Here is a 17,869-nt window from a genome sequence, read left to right on the forward strand (position 1 = left end):
TCTTTTTGATATCACCTTTAAATCATTCATAGACATTTAAGGGATCGCAGGGATTATGCATTTACTATAAAACTGATTAAAATATTCCATAAGTTGAAGTTCAAAGACTCTTTTTTTTATTTTTATATACACTTTATACCGGACAGTCACAGGCAAGTTGGGGTAGAATTTGAAGGAATCACGTCACCAATGTTTTTCCAGTCACGCACGAAGTTGTCCGTCTAGTCAGCCCTACGGCATATTACTAGTAAGGATGTCGTTATGGGTTTCGTATTTGAATTAACCTTGACGTATAATACGATAACTGGAAAAGAATCCTTACAACTGTCAGTATTAAAGTGAGGAGAATAGAAAGCTTCTCAACCACGGTTATGGTTTTTGCATTATTAAACCGAATTCGTACAATCCGCTAGATCCCGTGTCATATATAAGGTGGTGGCACCAGCCTAGGCATTCCTAGGGGTGGGGTGCAACTAAGAGGAAAGGAATGGGGGATATAAAACTGATATGGGGAGGGTCTAAGGGGAGGGAGTGCCCCCTCCCCCTTAGGGAATTTTCTACAAGTCAAATGACATAGACGCAAGTGGGGCTATCATTGATTCTTTTTTGTATTAATGCATTGCATTGGAATTTGTTTCTAATAAAAAAGATTAGCCTATAGTTCTATGTATTTTGGATGAGTACCACATCCGGTTGGGTGGGGCAACTAGGAAGGGGGTCAATGAGAAATATGGGGAGAGCAGATTCTCTCCTATGCCCCTCATAGCGCCGCTACTGCATATATTTACATTTCTGTGAAATATTTATTCTCTAATTGTTATTATGACCCGATTCTTATTTTCAGGGACTGCTTCAGGATTTCAAAAAAAAAAACGGAGGAGGTGTGGCCCTGTCCTTGGTAATTCTCAGTAAAGGGTGGCAGATTTACTCCATAAAGGTTTAACTAACACTATACATTTTTTTGTGTGCGGCTAAAGGAGGAACACCCCTATCTCCTGGATCCTCGTCTGATTCTCGATTCCTAATCATATTACGTATATAGTTACACGCCTATAGCATATCGTAACATGTTAATTCCATTTCGTATGGAAGTACCACCATGCACGGTAAATTTAAATCTGGTGTATGTAAGCAGTGACATTCTTTAAGCAAACGAAATGACATACAGGTGACATTTGCTAACCATGAAATGACATTTAAAGGACATTTAAAGGATATTTAAAAAGATTGTGTTTATTTAAAGCTTTACGAAACATGATGCCAACGTATATCAAAGGATTGCGAACAATCAGTCCCCAACCGCGGGGTAAAACCATTTAACTAACAGTGTTTTATTTTGCGCCTTGTCTTTGCTTTTCTTTTTGGATTAAGAAAAACAGTTCGATAATTTAATATAGATTTTGAGTGCGTGGTACCTTGGTCGTGACATTTGCAACTGTTTGGTATGCAGGCCTCTGTCTGGTCTGGTAACACTAAATAAATAAAAACAATCGCAAATCAATCAATTAAGCAATCATGGGTATTTTGTTGCTTTATTGGAAACGATATTCGGGATGTAATAAAACGAATAAAGAATGTGGTCAGATTTAATTGCTATAAGAACTGTTTCTACTCATCATAATGGTAGCCTATACTGGTACTATACTGGTAGTGAAGCTTGTAATGGTTTCACTGTGTATATTGTTAAGGTAGTGAAGTATAGCGAAGTCTAATCCTCAAATAACACATATAATACAGGGCAGGGGGACAAAGCAGAAACACATACAACTAAATAATAACATGTTTGTGTGTTGACCTAAGAGCCAACCCTATACCTTCAACTTACATACTATAACAGTTCTCCTTGCAATTGCCAAGCTTCAAGCAAGCTCGTCTATTATTATCCTTTACAATTTTACAAGAAAAGAAAAAAACAATTTCTAATCCACGCGTAACGATTGGCAACACGCGGCCTCACTTTCGTCGGAGTTCCCTCTAGAGAAAATGGACTTGCGACTCGTATTCAATTGCTTTGTGTGTTGGCTGTTGTCATTTGGTACGTGGGAATTATTTTAGTAGTTGTTTAGATGACACACGATACTTTACTTGTAGATATGCTATTATTTCACGAATGACCGAACGAACGAATAAATTCCACCCGGCTAATTGTGGCTAAAGGTGTTACATATTGTTTGCTAAGAAGCAAAAATGACCGAAAAGCAAAAATGACCGGGAGTAAATTAGTAACAGTTATTGATACGTCAAGAGCAACTATATTATTTAAACTATGATACATTGACCATTCCAAATAAGAGACCAATGAAGGGAATAAACGAGGGTATGTGTGATAGGGGGCATAAGTAATGACAAATTGACCGCAGCAACCTGGTGTTGTGTTGAATATTAGTATTGTGTTAATGGTTGTTGTTATTGTTCTTGATGGTTGGTGCTGTGTAAAAGGTTGATATTTTACCGTACAAAGGGATATGATTTGTGTAAACAGTTGCCATGGGAAGGTTGGTACTGCGTGTTATGGTGTGTTATGCGTGTTATGGGTGTCACTTATGATGCCAGGTGTTGTGTGTTTGGTCGCTCTTTGGTTACTAAGATTGGTATTGTTTAAATGTTTGGCATGATATAGGTGGTTGATGTTGTGTAAATGCTTGACATGGTGCTACATATTTAGATGGTATTATTTTGTACATTATGTTGTATCGTGTAGATGGTTGATTTTGTGTAAAAGGTTGATGAAGTGCATGGGGCATTTATAATTGGTATTATTTATCCGTTTAATCCTTCTTGTTGTCTAGATCGAAGAAACCATGCTGGTTCGGAAATTACGTAATCATATATGCATATATGCATATAACCATTTAAATGTACCCAGAACATTTTCTCAAATAATGAGGATTTCACTTTTATATTAACATCATTGACTCAGCCCTTCCCACCTCTGATCATCGTTCCCTTTTTTTACATCCCTAATTTTGAAAACGTTGCAAGTTTGACTCTGGTTTCCAAGGCAACAAATATCTCAACCGAGAACATCTGTTCTGACACTGATAGAAAAAACTTAAGTCATCAGAGTCTTTTAGCTTTTTCTAGATGATGTTGTGTTGGTGAGAGGACCCCCAAACGAGTCTCAAACAAGATTTCTTCAACAAGTAATGAAATACGATGGGCCACCAAACTAAGATATTCACACCTACATTGTCATATAGTCTTTATTAATATTTGATATTATTTTAATATTTTACATTTTCATTTCGCTATGCATGCGTAATTTTGGTACCTTTCCATCGATTTTTTTTTTTCATTCTTTCCTTCTTATTTTTTGCCCTCCACCTCGTCATCCTAAGGGCTGACCTGGATCAACCAGGGAACGAACATAAAACATATATAAATCGAAACATCTGAAATGACATTTAATGGGAACATTTTGAGGGTACCTTTTAATGTCACATAAAGATCACTGCAGCGTCAGAACTAATTACTTTTACGTAATGTATCGGGAGTCCAGGGAAATATGGAGACGGTTATTTATGACACCTTTTGTAAAATGCTCAGGGAAATCGTAGCTTAACCAACCGGATGAGGATTTTTTTTTTTTTTTTACTTGGACCGCATGCCCGTTAAAAGGGAAGTGGATTATGCAGAGAGAGCATATTGTTTGCAAAAAGTTTAAAGCTCACATCTTAGCTGGTCAACGACAGAAAACGATCATTGTAGAATGATGAGTGTAATTTTCAAATATCTTCAAAATTCACTTTGGAAAGCCAGTGTATTATCTCCGAAATAAAACACTTTGAATGACCTGCGTTGCAATTTTGTGTGATTTTCTATTCATGTATGGTTTTATCTGCGTCGTTAGCTTGATTGATTTTTATAATTTTTAAGCTCTAAATCTCCTTAGAAAATAATAAGGTAAGCAACCATCTGATTGTCATCTCCTCACCACCACCCCCCCCCCCCTCCCACCAACGATGTCAACGAGAAGACAGATCCATACGTTGACGCGTAAATGTACAATACCTTAGTCAATACATCGAATCAGCAGTGGATATGATACGGCAACCACTAAGGGTGGGGTGGGGGTGTCCAAAGTTAAATAATTTTAAACAGCTATTTAGGGAGGACAGATGTAACTGTCAATTTCATATATTTTGTTTGGTTTTTGTACTTTAAAAACAGTCCATTGAAAATAACTTACTATGGTATTATATAAGGTATCACATATAGCGAAGCAGGAGTAGCTGTTCTATGCATCATATCGGCTACTGTGTTTCTCAATCCACAAGTTTCTGTAGCAGTATAACAAACAAATACAATCACATGTCATGGTCAAGATTACGTCCAAATCTTCTAGAACGTTAAATAATGGTAATTTATGTCCCGCTTCCACGCATAACTACATAATACATTCTTAATGATTTTCCTTCAATGGTCAATGTTATAGGTCACTGTAATTCTCTTCGATATCTGGCCATAATTTGGAGAACAAAATCTTCCAGAAATGTAACGTTAATATCAATGGGTTTCGGCAAAGGTATACATGTTAAAATGTTTAAAAAGTTTGGAAACCGTTCTATAATCATCATTTTACGCTATTTCAATCACTATTTCACTTTTCTTTTTTCCTTTTTTTCTGCGGTTGAGAACTTGCATGTGAAATCGCTTTTTTTTCACATTGAGAATTATCAAGATTTTCTTGCATCGTGAAATCGTGTAGACGGATGTGACTGCCGCCTGGAGCACTTGGGAAATGTAATCCAAGTATCTCTGGATTTCACCGTCATGTTAATCCCACTAGGTTATGTGAATCATCGTTAAGCTAGAATCATTAATGGTCTCAAGATACCAAAGTTTTCAATATTAGATCCGAAAAGATATGTTGGAACCATTTGTATGCGGGAAAGAAGAGAACCACGGAGAAACACTGTCCTAGTGTTAAACTCTACAAACAATAACCTATAAAATACAACAAAAAATGGTCCCGTTAGTTCTCCTCCTCAACCCTCACCCCTCCACCCCTCCCACGCTCACATTGTCCCCACGTTCACTGTGCAGTGAATCAATCATCCCAAGCGTGGTAAATAATGGACAAAAAATTATAGATATGTGGATCACTTCATACCTTGCCCCTAAGCTTAAAGTTCATTCTGGAAGCAAAGTTTTCAGTATGTGATCCACTTTCAAGTTTGCAAGACCTAATTCAATTAAGGATATGTTTGTCATCGAATGAACCTTATTAATACTCATTTGTTTAGAAAACGCCATGACAGTTACAACTGCATGGGTATGTATTCTATAGGAATGTGCTATAAGGCCTAAATGTGGGTCTGGATGAAAACGAAAGATAGGTCAAGATAATTAAGTATCAATCTACAGATTCGTCTTGTTAAATATATATTTAATAGGTTACAACCGATTTACACGCAGTCGCGACAGATGTCATCGACAGCAAAGCCAGGCAGACCGTGCATGTTTATGACGTCACACAGGTAAGACACATTTTGCTTTTAGTTTTTTTTAATACTTGATTATGACGTTCAGCTTCATCAGCCCAGTCTCCCTAGTGGTGTTGACTTATTTCAATTTTTTTATAAACTGTAATGAAAGGAATATTTCAAGAGAATATTTAATTGATATGAAAACATTTTGATAAAGGTTTTATCGGGACGGGGCGGACGGGGACTGGGACGATGGTCTTTGCTCTATCTTCGAAGTAATCGTACATTTTCGTTATATTATTGATTCTCTTCATCACCTCCGTCTCCCTGGAATTGCAGGCCTACAGTTAAAACATATCGAACCTCGCATCAATTTCTTTTAACTTTGAATAATTTAAAAACAAAATCATTCTATCAACATTTGATACTCATCAGCTGTATGCTATGAAACTTAAACACCCCGTAATTTAATGATTCAAGTTAAAAAGAGATTAAAAATTGATGTAAACCAATGCATGCATGCGTTCATGCATGTGTTACGGTACTTGCATCAGGTGGTAATGTGGTATCCTTCTATGGGTCCCCTAATGGAATCCATGCTTCGATAAACTCGTTCATCAAATCGAGTCAGAATGCAATTACATATAACAGTTAATTTGTCTCTTGGTACAACCAATGTAAAAGCTGAAGGAACTAAAAAATCCCCTTGTCTACTAGTTTATTAATTGAGGGCCCCCTCTATTGACATCCGAAAGTGAGGTAGATAAAATGTTTTATATCGTTTTAATGGAAAGTAGACGAAGTTTTCGATTGTCTTAGAGGCACTTAAAGGCAATTAATTACAAAATGTGAGTACTTGTCATTCAATAGCAAATTGAATGACCCGACTACAAATTAATTCACACCAATTTTTATATTTCTCCGCTCGTGTTATTTTTGCTCTGGAATATACTCTGTTAAAGTTTCATAACTTTCAAGATTTTAGATGAAAGTTTATCGGTCTCAAAAGATTGAATTTCGTGCAGCTTGCGGCATGGGTGAATGACCGTATGATGCTACAGTATAGATGGAAGGAGGAATCGAAGTGGCTATTCGAGGGACTGTTTTCAGTGAGTTTTATTTAAAGAGGAACCTAAAGTTTACAGGTTCCCCGTGAGAATTTTATGACGTCACGCCGTGTCCATATAGTTGTCAATATCTACAATTATTATTTGTTTACAATTAATAAAAATAAATCAAGTTATAAATCGTAATAGAACCTTAATTTATTAGTGACGATCTCAATTCTCAGAATATAGTCTTGCAGTGAGCGTGGTTATACATCAGTACTACCAATAACCTTGCCCCCTTCCTTCCTTCATTCGTAGTCATTCGTTAATAAACTACTCATTCGCCATATTTTGTGTCATTTTCTATCGAAAACTGCAGCTTGTGTTCAATCTAAAGATTTTCGTATGTGCCATAATCCCCTTACAACGCATCACTAGTTGTTCAAGGTCATATTTCAAATAAAAACACAAGAAAATTGTACTTAAAAGATCATATCTTTGGTCTGTTTTATTTGTGAATAATGAACCAGTCTGTTTGCTGTTGTTGATTCACTTATATCTATTAATGTTGTTTTGTGTTATAGCTAGCCGTACGTTTTATGTTTGATATTATTGTAACTAGTCTGGTCGAAACTCAATTCGCAGTGTCTGTGGGGTCCTTATCGTTACTTGAGGTGGTACACATGCATTATGGGTACATTAGGAGGGGAGTGAATCAATATCCGGTGCCTTTAATTGATTACTTAATGTGTCAATACAAATTAACGCGAAAAACATACAGTATAGGTGAGTTTAAAGGAGACTGTTACGGGACTATACCGGAAACTGATTTATTGTCATAACGGATATTGACTAATGAGGGAGTTTGGAGTCGTTTTATATAATATTTAAAGTTAATTAATGGTTAGTAATTGTACAATTAAGATGGGGGTAATTTGATAAACCGTGTACCATTTAATATCAAGTTAAGGGACCGGGGTCATCATTAGGTTCAAAGTTTTGGAAATATCGTTGGGTTTACCTAGGGAGGTCATTGGGCTGGTATCATTTGGGTAGACTAATGTGTAGTTATTATTATCTTTGTCAGGCCGCTAATCATATAAAGTTGGAAATTTTCTATCAATAACAGCCACGAGTGGCCAAAGGTACAGCCGAAGTCCCAGCGGTTGTAAACGTGGGTTTGTGTGCTTAACAACGTTATGAGAGGATGCAGCGTTTATAAAGTAAATCTTTCCAAGTGCGAGAGAAGACGCAACCGAATGGAACGCAACATTTTTGCGTAGAATGTTTCTCATATAGAATATACTTTAGTAAACCCGACCGCAGTGAGTGCGGGGGGGGGGGAGGCGGGGATTGGGGTGGGCGACAACTCCGACATGCCTGATGATGTCATAAACATGAAATTCAAGGCAGTCGATTGTTTTTACATCCTAAATTTATCAGCGATTTTGCTATACATAATCCAAAATGTGAAAAAATGGGGGAAAAAATTGTTGTAGTTCTCCTAACATGCGAAGCTTATATGTTCCTATAAATATCTACTTAGGAATGCGAGAACGCAACTAATGAAAACATTTCCGTATGGTTTTATCCGCAAGTCGGCTTTTACAATGAGAATTATGCCTTTAAAGAAGTTGATAGAAAAAAACTAAAATCTAGAGCACGAATAATGACAATGAAATGAGAATTCTTAAGTGCATTAACATTAATAATTATGTAAACTTCTTTTAAATTTGATCATTGTCGCGATTTTTTTTTATATGCGTGAGAGCAAGAGCAGAGTAATAATATGAATAGAATATCGTTGTGTGAGTTAAAACAAAATACGAAGCAAATTATGCATGGAAGTCCGTCAGAAGTAAAGTTCCTTTATGTTACAAATTAGGGTACTTTGACGATTCATAAAGGTATAGCCTACATTACGGACGTTATGTTAGACATTTGCACTAGATATATGCAACAGATGGGTAAAACGATATGCAGAAAATTAGTGCTATGATCACATACAAGTATAACACCACTTATCTATAGAAAGTTTTGTCATTCAGCTAGAAATCGGAATGTCGTATATCTTATATTATAAATGAATAGATAACTACAGGTACAACATCAGTTTTAGCATATATATACTATAGGACAGTTACAAATCATGCTATCAGTGTATGGTGAAATTCTATAACGCTTTTAGTTTTTTGAGGAATGACCCTTTTAAATATCTAAGAATCATCAATGAAAGTGGCTGGACTGCTTATTCTATCACACAGACCGTTAGGTCAACTCGCAGCATAAAATTCTTCAATTCTTCACATAAAATGTAGAAAGGAAAACATGAGACTTTTATGGCTTCAAAAACGTTTAAATGCATTACTAGTCTGAATATTAATTCAAGGGCGTTATGTTAGGGATATGAAATTATAAAGACGATGTTTTGGTTGAGTTATCAGAATATATACATAATAACAGATTTGCATTTCATTTTAGGCCTATATTGAGGAGCTGACGTCATCATATAATTAAGCCTTAAGGGAATACTTCATAGATTTAACATATTTTATAACTGGGTTATTTATAGATAATCATAAGTAGACTTCAAAGTGTTCGGTTTTCTTGGACCGTAGCACAATTAAGACTATAAAAGTCTTCCTAAATTCATTATTTAATGGTGATCAGAATTGATCAGATCTGTAATAGTTCAAATGTATATCCTTCATGGAGGTTCTAACCTTTCGAATTATTCATTGAAGTGACATTCTTAAATCAGGCAATATCACATATCTTGGAGACGGAAGGTATTTTTGAACAAAGCCCTATGAGGTGTTTTGAACAAACATGACCAAAACTTTCGAGCATACTTGAAGACCAATTTACTGATGACTTCAAATTCCTTTATTTTCGTAATTGTGACAGTTTTCAAAAGCCATTCGACAAGGGCCGAACCAAGTATCTGTGTCTCCCCCCCCCCTCCATCCATCCCCTCTACCCTCCCTGATGGACAAATTATTTAAAAAAAAAAGTAATAAATATGTAAATTGTATATGTGATACAAGGTAATCGATTGAAAACTACCCAAGGTTGCTTCAATCTTTGCAAAATATGAAACAATGTTGCATCTGAGCATGTTTACCAAAATTTCTCAACGGGTGCGACGTCTAAACTTACAGCCCTCCAGAATATAAAATTACTCAAGTCCAATGCATAAACAGTGTATACACCTAACAATTGAAACATGACGAACAGCACCACATGTATACTGGTAAAATGTTGCCGAACATTATTATTAACATTAAACATAATAACATGCAGACATAACACAAACACTGAATTATTGCAACATGATATTTGAAACCAGACATTGATTGCATCTTTCAAAATTGATAAATGATCGATTGTAGTTATATCGACGATCGTTACAAAATGGATATAAAAGTTTCCAAAAAATATTCTTTATCGATTTTTAATTGCGCATGCTCTTTTATCGCTTTTATCTTTTATCTATTCTGATCGACCGTCAGAACAGACTTGGAATTCCCCCTTGGAAATTTAAAAACAATCTAAAGCCTTTACATCGAGATTTAATCACAAACAAGTGCAAACTCCAGAATGAGAGATACAAAAGCGTGATTTCAAAAGGGACCAATTAATATCTATCAACTAATACAGAAATATTTCATTTTTACCACGAGAGTGTGATCTCATTCTAGGGTATGCATTGTATCAACACAACAGGCTGATCATATTTCCAGATGAAATCACGATGAAGAAAAAACAGGACGGTTTGAAAGTTTCGATTGCAACAGGCCAGTATTCCTTTGGGTTTATACTGGTCAAAAATTTCGTTCATAAGATAGTTAGCCACTCAAAATTGAGTGGTGTAGTATTATTATTTTTTTTTATAATTTTAAATTTAGATATACTTGCATCTTTACTTAAGTATTCTAAGGTTATCTTAACGAACTCGATATGATGATGAAAATTGTGAAAAAAAAATATATATGGCTCATTCCATTAGATGTTAGGGGGGAGGAAGGCGATATTGATGTTCACATTGCATACTAACCTGGTTCTCGTCTTTGTGGAAATGTACAAATTGTCTAATATCATATTTGGGTTACATCAAAACATCTGCTTTGCTTCGTATTTGTTTATATTATTATTATTATTTTGAAAATCTTGGCTAGAACTGTTTTATCGTAAATAAAGAAAGTTTAACTAACGTACATATTTAACACGCACATGCATGCAAAACTCAAAAATCACAAATCCGATTCCTATACAGTTAATGGAATATTCCGGTGACTAGAGGTCCTTGATTAGCAATATTGTTAGAGGTACATATCATTTATAGGTGAAAACCATTTAGTAATATTTTGTATTATAAAATTACCAAATTTAACATTTGGTCAAAGTTAAGAATACATGCATCTGACTATGAATAGCGTCAGTGATGTCATTATGGTAATTAAGCTAAAAAAGGTCTTTGTTTTCATTAGTTACAATGTGCAAATCAATTATCCAATGAGGAAAATAAGATTCTGCCAAGCAATTTTTCGTAGTTAAGAAATTCTAAATGGAAAATACAATTAAGCAAACATTCTAAATGTATCACATTTCAAGGATAATTTAACAAGAATATTATTTTCACTCTGAAAGTAAAACTTTTGATTCAAATCTACCATGATGATGTAACAGACCACATGCTATGTCTGGAGTAAGGAAGAGATTACCTGGTTCAAACAACCATGTGTAAGGAACAAGATAATGCGATGGGGACCGTTTTAAGCTAAAAGTGTCAAATGTTTATATCCCATTTAAAATTGCCTGGCACCGGGATATCCCTTTAAGTTAACGCCTTCCTTAGCGTTTGGTTTCCAGGCCAACTCTGAGCATACTGTTTTGTATACAAACTTGTATAAACCGATAGTTTGAACGTAACATTTTCGTTGTTCCTAACTCTGTATGAATATAACAGGAAGCCCTTTCAGTTGCTTTTGTTATTTGACAGGCATAAAGAACTTTTTTAAATCGATGATTCATTGTCACAGAAAATATGATAGTTAAATTTCATATTTTTGCCCGTTTCCGTGTTCAAGGTATTGATCTTATAGGCAAAATATGTATCGATACTGACCCTATACAAACATTTAGAAAACCTACTTTTAATTATCTGATATTTATTTTAGTTCGTATACTCTATATTAAATTTGCAAGGAAGCCAATTTTTTAGACTAAACTTTAGATATCCCATTTTAGGAAATATGTATGTTTTTATATCATATATTTCACGAACAATTAATAAAATAATTTTCACGTTACGTACAACTTTGGGGATTAGATTTGAAGTTTTGTCTCTTTCAAAATGGAGTGTAATATTAAAAGTTTTGTTCTAACGATAAATGTTTACGTAATTAAATGTATGCATCTAATTAAGGAACTCGATATGGGTTGGCTAATGACAATGGTTCTTTCTATTGTGACTTGCAAAAAGAACAAACAATAAGCTTTATAAACATACACATTTCAAATCTTCACAAAATGATCGCTATTGACTAAACAAAAATACCAAAGAATCAGAAAACCTCCATCGATAAACGAGACATTGATGACAAGTAAAACAAATTAAGCACCAGTGCATACTACAAACACATAGATATATGACACATAATTAAAGTAGATATTAGTTATGCTTACCTGGTTGCAATTCAGAGAAACACCTCACAAAAGATTCCGGCAAAAAACTGCTGAAAATCCAGACGCATTTAAAAAGAACAAAAGGGCGAGCACATTTAACGATTTATTGCAGTATTGATTCCAACTCGTGTGTATATATTACTCCCCTGTTTCCTCTTGTTACTGTTTAATGAAAACAATCGATATATCAGCCTGCATGATGCCAATGAAATAATAATAATAATAAACCTTTATACTCCTACGTATCGTACATATTTTTGTATATCACGAATAGTCACTTTTTCCCAGTGTCTTTAATTAAAGTTACAAAAATTGTCACAAACTCATTCCTCGTATAGGTTTAGTATCCTTAATAAAAAGAGAAGAAACTTTGTTTGCAATAAGAGTCAGTCTCCAGTGCCCTGATTTTTTTTTCTATGAAGAAACCGTTAACTCATTTCATGTTTCTCTTAATTACAAAAAAAGCCTTGCCGTGAATGCCACAAAAACTCACGACGGGTATAGACTTTGATATATACGGATGTCTTGAGAAGCCATACAGGATTCTTCAACAAAGTATGACGTCTGCTAGTAGTAGCGTTCATAGGTTGTTGTCTCCTTAGTTAGAAGAAATAGACACCTTTTTTTAATTTTTAAAACTTCGTTGCTACGGTAACTGATTCGAATCACTAAAGAAACCAGTTTCGCTAGCTACAAATAAGCCCTACTCACTCCCTCGTCCATCACACACTTTTCTTATATCTGTAAATATTGTTATTTTCTTACAATGTTGATGATTTCAGTTCTTTATTAGTCCTTATAGAACAATCTGTTATTACATATTCAAGGTTACCTTGATGAAATGACATTTTACAATATTTATGCATTTTTGAATAAACATCTTGTTAATGGACGTTAGAGGTACCCCTTTGTATGGTTGAAAAGCAATCGAAGGTTTTTTTCGGAGACAAAGTATTTTTTAATGCGAAAATGACAAGCAAATTGATTGGAAGAAAAACGCAAAAGAAACTTTGTAACCGAGAAATCATTCATTGGTTGGATGCTGGTCGATTAACTCAAGTGACATTTTGGAAGGACGGGAGAAAGGTTTCATTTTTCAAGGAGAATTTTATCATTAATATTTCAAGTGTATATTGATGGAATAACGACATATTAATTACACTTAGGAAGAAATATATTTAATGAGTTGTACTGAGCGCCGTAATCACTAAACAAAGTTTAGGATGCAACTTGTTTTCTTATTGCAGACATCATACTCCATAGAATTTAAGCATAAAGTCATATTTTTATTTAAAAAACATGAAATATTTCATGTAATGTATTGTAATTGTATGTAGGCTACTGTACGTATTAATATTTCAAGTGTGGCATAATTCATTGATTCGATTCACGATATAACTGTGTGTAAACGTTTTGTATAAACAAATCTTCTCTTTGTCGTAAATGCTATAATTACTAACCTAATAGAAGTCACCATATTTCAAACCTGAGCGGATCATAACGACCATTTCAGCTCACTTCCTGTGGAAAATTACAACTTTATTAAGCCCCTTATATAATGCTTAACCAGTAAATATGCAACACTTGCAAAGAGATTGTGAGCCAAAACAATTTTTGTTTCTGCATTACGCAATTTATCTCAATAACATTTACTGCATAAGAACTTACAAGAAATATTAATAATATTAAATATTAGATTTTGCACCCAAGTACCTGTAGACGCTTTTGTCGGTGGACAAACAAGTCTTAAAGTATCATGTTAATAGATTTTTCTCGGGAACGATCAACCGTGAAAAAAATCCCCAGAGGACATTCTTTCCACTAAAATATTCGTCCGCAAAACATTCATTCCCGCTGATTCGGATTCTTCACAGAGCGCAGGTGTACCAATCTCTTTTAACATATGACGTCATGGGTTTGAGGTATGTAAATACAAACAAATCAAGTGTTTCCATGGCGTTATTAATAACAAATCAGTATATTACGTCGTAGATTGCATCAAAGAAAATAACAAGGTCAAATTTCGAGTTCCGTGTATGCGTGTGACGTATGCACTTTATGGTTGAACTTATTACTTATTACACCCACATGTATGTATAGATATTAGTTATTATTATTGTTATGACTTTTTTCCCCTAACATTTCTTCTGTATTTTATTTCTAGATTTAGGAGTAGTATATTAGGCTGGGCTTGTATAAGTTATGTTGATCTAATTAATGTGGTATGTATCTACATATAAGTTAAAACAAAAACATTTTCAAATCAAGTTAATTAGTATTCCATCCCCACCGTCTCATCTACCCCTCCTCCCACACAAAATCAAAGAGCAAATTCTTCGAACCTACCAACCGTCGAAACAATTTCCTCACTTATAAATATTTCACTTCATTATTTGACATTCCTCAATGTCCGTGGGACAATGGGAGGTTGGTACTTTGAGAAAGTACTTTCAGATACACTTCAGATATTTTAAACGTGTCTTTTCTGAGGAGTAAAGGTATAACATTTTGATTTTAATTTCCCCGCACAATTTCACAGAGAAAAGAAACTAATGCTTAAAATGTCCTCGGGTGTTACACGTTATATGAACTATTGAGACCCTGCCCTGTGGTTTCCTATGTTTCATCCTACACATTGAATACTGTTTAGCTTAAAGCATTTAGTTTCCAGAAAAGGACACAAAACATAGGCTAATTGTTTGTACTAAAAATCCATTTCGGTGATAAATAGCTGTAGTTAGAAAACTAAGGCACTTAATGTCTTTAGCAAACTAAAATAAGCATTGCATCCAGGCAAAAGACTTCATAGCAAAGCAAAAGCCTGCATGCAGAGAGCATCAGCTGGAGGTATCCATCACATATTTTTCTCCAAATACTTAAATGAATATTAATCCAATAAACCGCTATACCGTTTTTCCAGCAACGTTTACTCATGTTTTCGTATAATATATCATCATACGACATTATGATAATCAACATATCTTCATGGTATCATAAACCCTTAACGCGAGAATAGATTATGGATTTGTTTATACCGTGAAATGATATCGATACTATATGATTCATAACTAACCACATCTGCCTCTGATAATATCATTTCGAGAAATGTTTGAATTGCTTTTGAAAACTAAACAGATTTTCCAGCTATAATATTTAGCGTAAATAACCCAACGTGGCTGGTTGTCTTCTTCACAGCTGCTACCAAATTTCCTATAAAAACTCGTGCTAGATTCTAAGACCGCAAATGTTAAAAAAACAAAAAATTAAATTTAAAGCAGTATAGTACACTGTATTGGCGATGCCTCCCGCAAAAACTAGCGGGATTTGGAATATGGTGAAGCATTTTCAGTTACAGAAATAAAATTCAGTTATTTGAAAATTTCCTCCAAGGATATTGGCGGAACGTATGAGGTCGATATTCAGAGGTTAAAATATGTTGAAATTGTTTCCAATGAGCTTTCTCTTTATATTCTTTCGTTTATGGCATTATATCTGATGATAACATACCTTGCAATTTATGAATAAACATAATCAGACTTTGAATCACGAGTTGCATATTATTCTAAAAATTAAAAGTAGATAACATTTGTCAATAGAAGATGACGGACCCAAAAACTGAAATGACTAACTTAAATTGAATTTCTCATATTCTAGAAAAAAAAATCACTTTTTTCTTCTAACTTTTGATGATATTTTACCAGTGTAATGATGTAATGTATGCATTGTCTCCATATCCCAAGCGGTATTCGAATTCACGACACACATTTTACATGTATACCCATGTGCAGATTCAGGTAGTGTCAGGGAGTCCATCCCCCCAACTCCACAGAAAATATTAAGAGCACCACCGTCAGTGTTCATAGGCCCAATTTATAACCTTTCATGTCTAACAAATTATTTTCTCGGAGGGGGGGGGGTTGTGTGGGGGCTGGGGTGGGTGGGTCCGCCATACCACTTTAATGGGAGTCGGCTTCAAAGACATCAGGCCCACACTCCCTCCTTGTAATGCACTGGATCCTCCCTGATGCTAATATCTATATGATTTATTAAGTCCAAGTGAATGCGTTATAACCAGCTACACTATTTTTAAGATCTCTCTCTCTATATCTCACATTTTGGCCAAATTTTGACATTTTGTATATATTAAATCTTTCGTGCATATTGTTGTTTTGTTGATATGAACTACCGCATGGATATTTTGAATTGGCTGTGACTATATATAGTTATCTCCATTTGTTGTTTAGTTTCACATTTCTTATTTATCTTTATATGGCGTATGAATGGATGGCTGTTTCAATATTTGCGTTGTAAGATCGCAAAAGATTTCTCCTGATGTGAAAAGAGAATAAGCCATTCACGGATAAAATTGAGATCATTTACTCCCTACTCTCGACATTTTTTTCTTTTTGGTTCTGGAGTAAATATTTACGGTAGAATAACCAATCTGACAACATCAATTTACACGTACAGAGCAGAACATCTAAACATTTGCTTTTTTTCGTATCCAATGACTGAATAATTGCATCTCTTCTCACCATTCCGGTTCATTGCCCTTCGCTAAGATGATTTCATATATAATATTCCTTCGTCTCGTCAATTTCGATTTCGCCCTACCCGATGAACTTTAATGGATCAAATAAACGTTTTGCAAGTTTAGCATTTCTCTAGCCAAGCTTAAAATAGTTATCACTCCTGCAGGCAATAGAGCTAAAGTTAGCATTGAGGGAACGATTGAAATCCTTGAGGAATTCTCGACTTTAAAGTCCTTTTTCAATTAAAGTCTCTCTTCTTTTTTTTTTCTTTCTTTTTTTTGGGGAGTTTTACTTAGTTGTGCTTCCGGTTAAAAAGGGCGGAGACAAATCATGCAAAGCAAATTTGGTTGAAGTATATAACTACTGAACCAAAACGAAACGAAGAAGAAAATAAGAAATATTGTTGAAAACTTTGAAAAAAGCGAAAGGATAATGTCAACAATGTGTCTACTTTGTTTGCAGGTCAGAATGGCTGAGCAGGTAACACACATGAAATGATAAATTGCATAAAAAAATGGTTGAAATTTAGGTGATTAATTTAGTGGCATTTTAAGATCGGATTGATAATTTAACATCCAATGACTTATCTTAAATATTTGCAGGACTCATTACATATCAAAATGTAAGCAGCGAACAGTTCTATATCTTGTCAGCGTGTGAGAATTTTTCTTTTTCCAAATGAAATACTTTCCAAATTAATTGTATCTTTCCTACTACCGAGAGTTTAGAGTAATGTCTTATCTATATATCATGTAACAACAATATACGGTAACTTACTGCTATGTGACTTACTGTACGATGTATAGTAGCTTACTGCGATGTAACTAACTCATACGTAAGTTACTAGGACGTAACTTACTAATATACGTAAGTTACTAGGACGTAACTCACTCAGAATACGTAAGTTACTAGGACGTATAACTCACTAGTACTTAACACTAGGACGTAAGTTACTAGGCCGGTAACTCACTAATACGTAACTCACAAATATGTAACTTACTAGGACGTAACTCACTAATAAGTTAGTTTCAGGACGTAAATCACTAATACGTAAGTTACTAGGACTGAACTCACTAGTACGTAACTTACTAGGACGTAACTCACTAATACGTAAGTTACTAGGACGTAACTCACTTATACATAAGTTACTAGGACGTTACTCACTAATACG

At 34.7% G+C, this 17,869-nt stretch overlaps 1 protein-coding gene across 7 annotated transcripts in view; it reads right to left on the reverse strand.

Moving 5' to 3' along the window:
* The window catches only part of LOC139966486 (NADPH oxidase 5-like), a 193,466-nt gene that overhangs the window by 123,557 nt on the left and 52,040 nt on the right, over positions 1–17,869 (reverse strand). For 3 of the 7 annotated variants that reach the window (XM_071969539.1, XM_071969542.1, XM_071969543.1), the window contains exon 2: positions 12,167–12,216. The exons of 2 other annotated variants lie outside the window; for them this stretch is intronic. The gene's annotated coding sequence lies outside the window, so the exon portion shown is untranslated. The remainder of the gene's footprint in view (positions 1–12,166; positions 12,217–17,869) is intronic. 2 more of the 7 variants (XM_071969541.1, XM_071969540.1) reach the window with 1 other exon arrangement.

The sequence above is a fragment of the Apostichopus japonicus genome, chromosome 4 (genome assembly GCF_037975245.1).
Source record: "Apostichopus japonicus isolate 1M-3 chromosome 4, ASM3797524v1, whole genome shotgun sequence".
Classification (NCBI taxonomy): Eukaryota; Metazoa; Echinodermata; class Holothuroidea; order Aspidochirotida; family Stichopodidae; genus Apostichopus; species Apostichopus japonicus.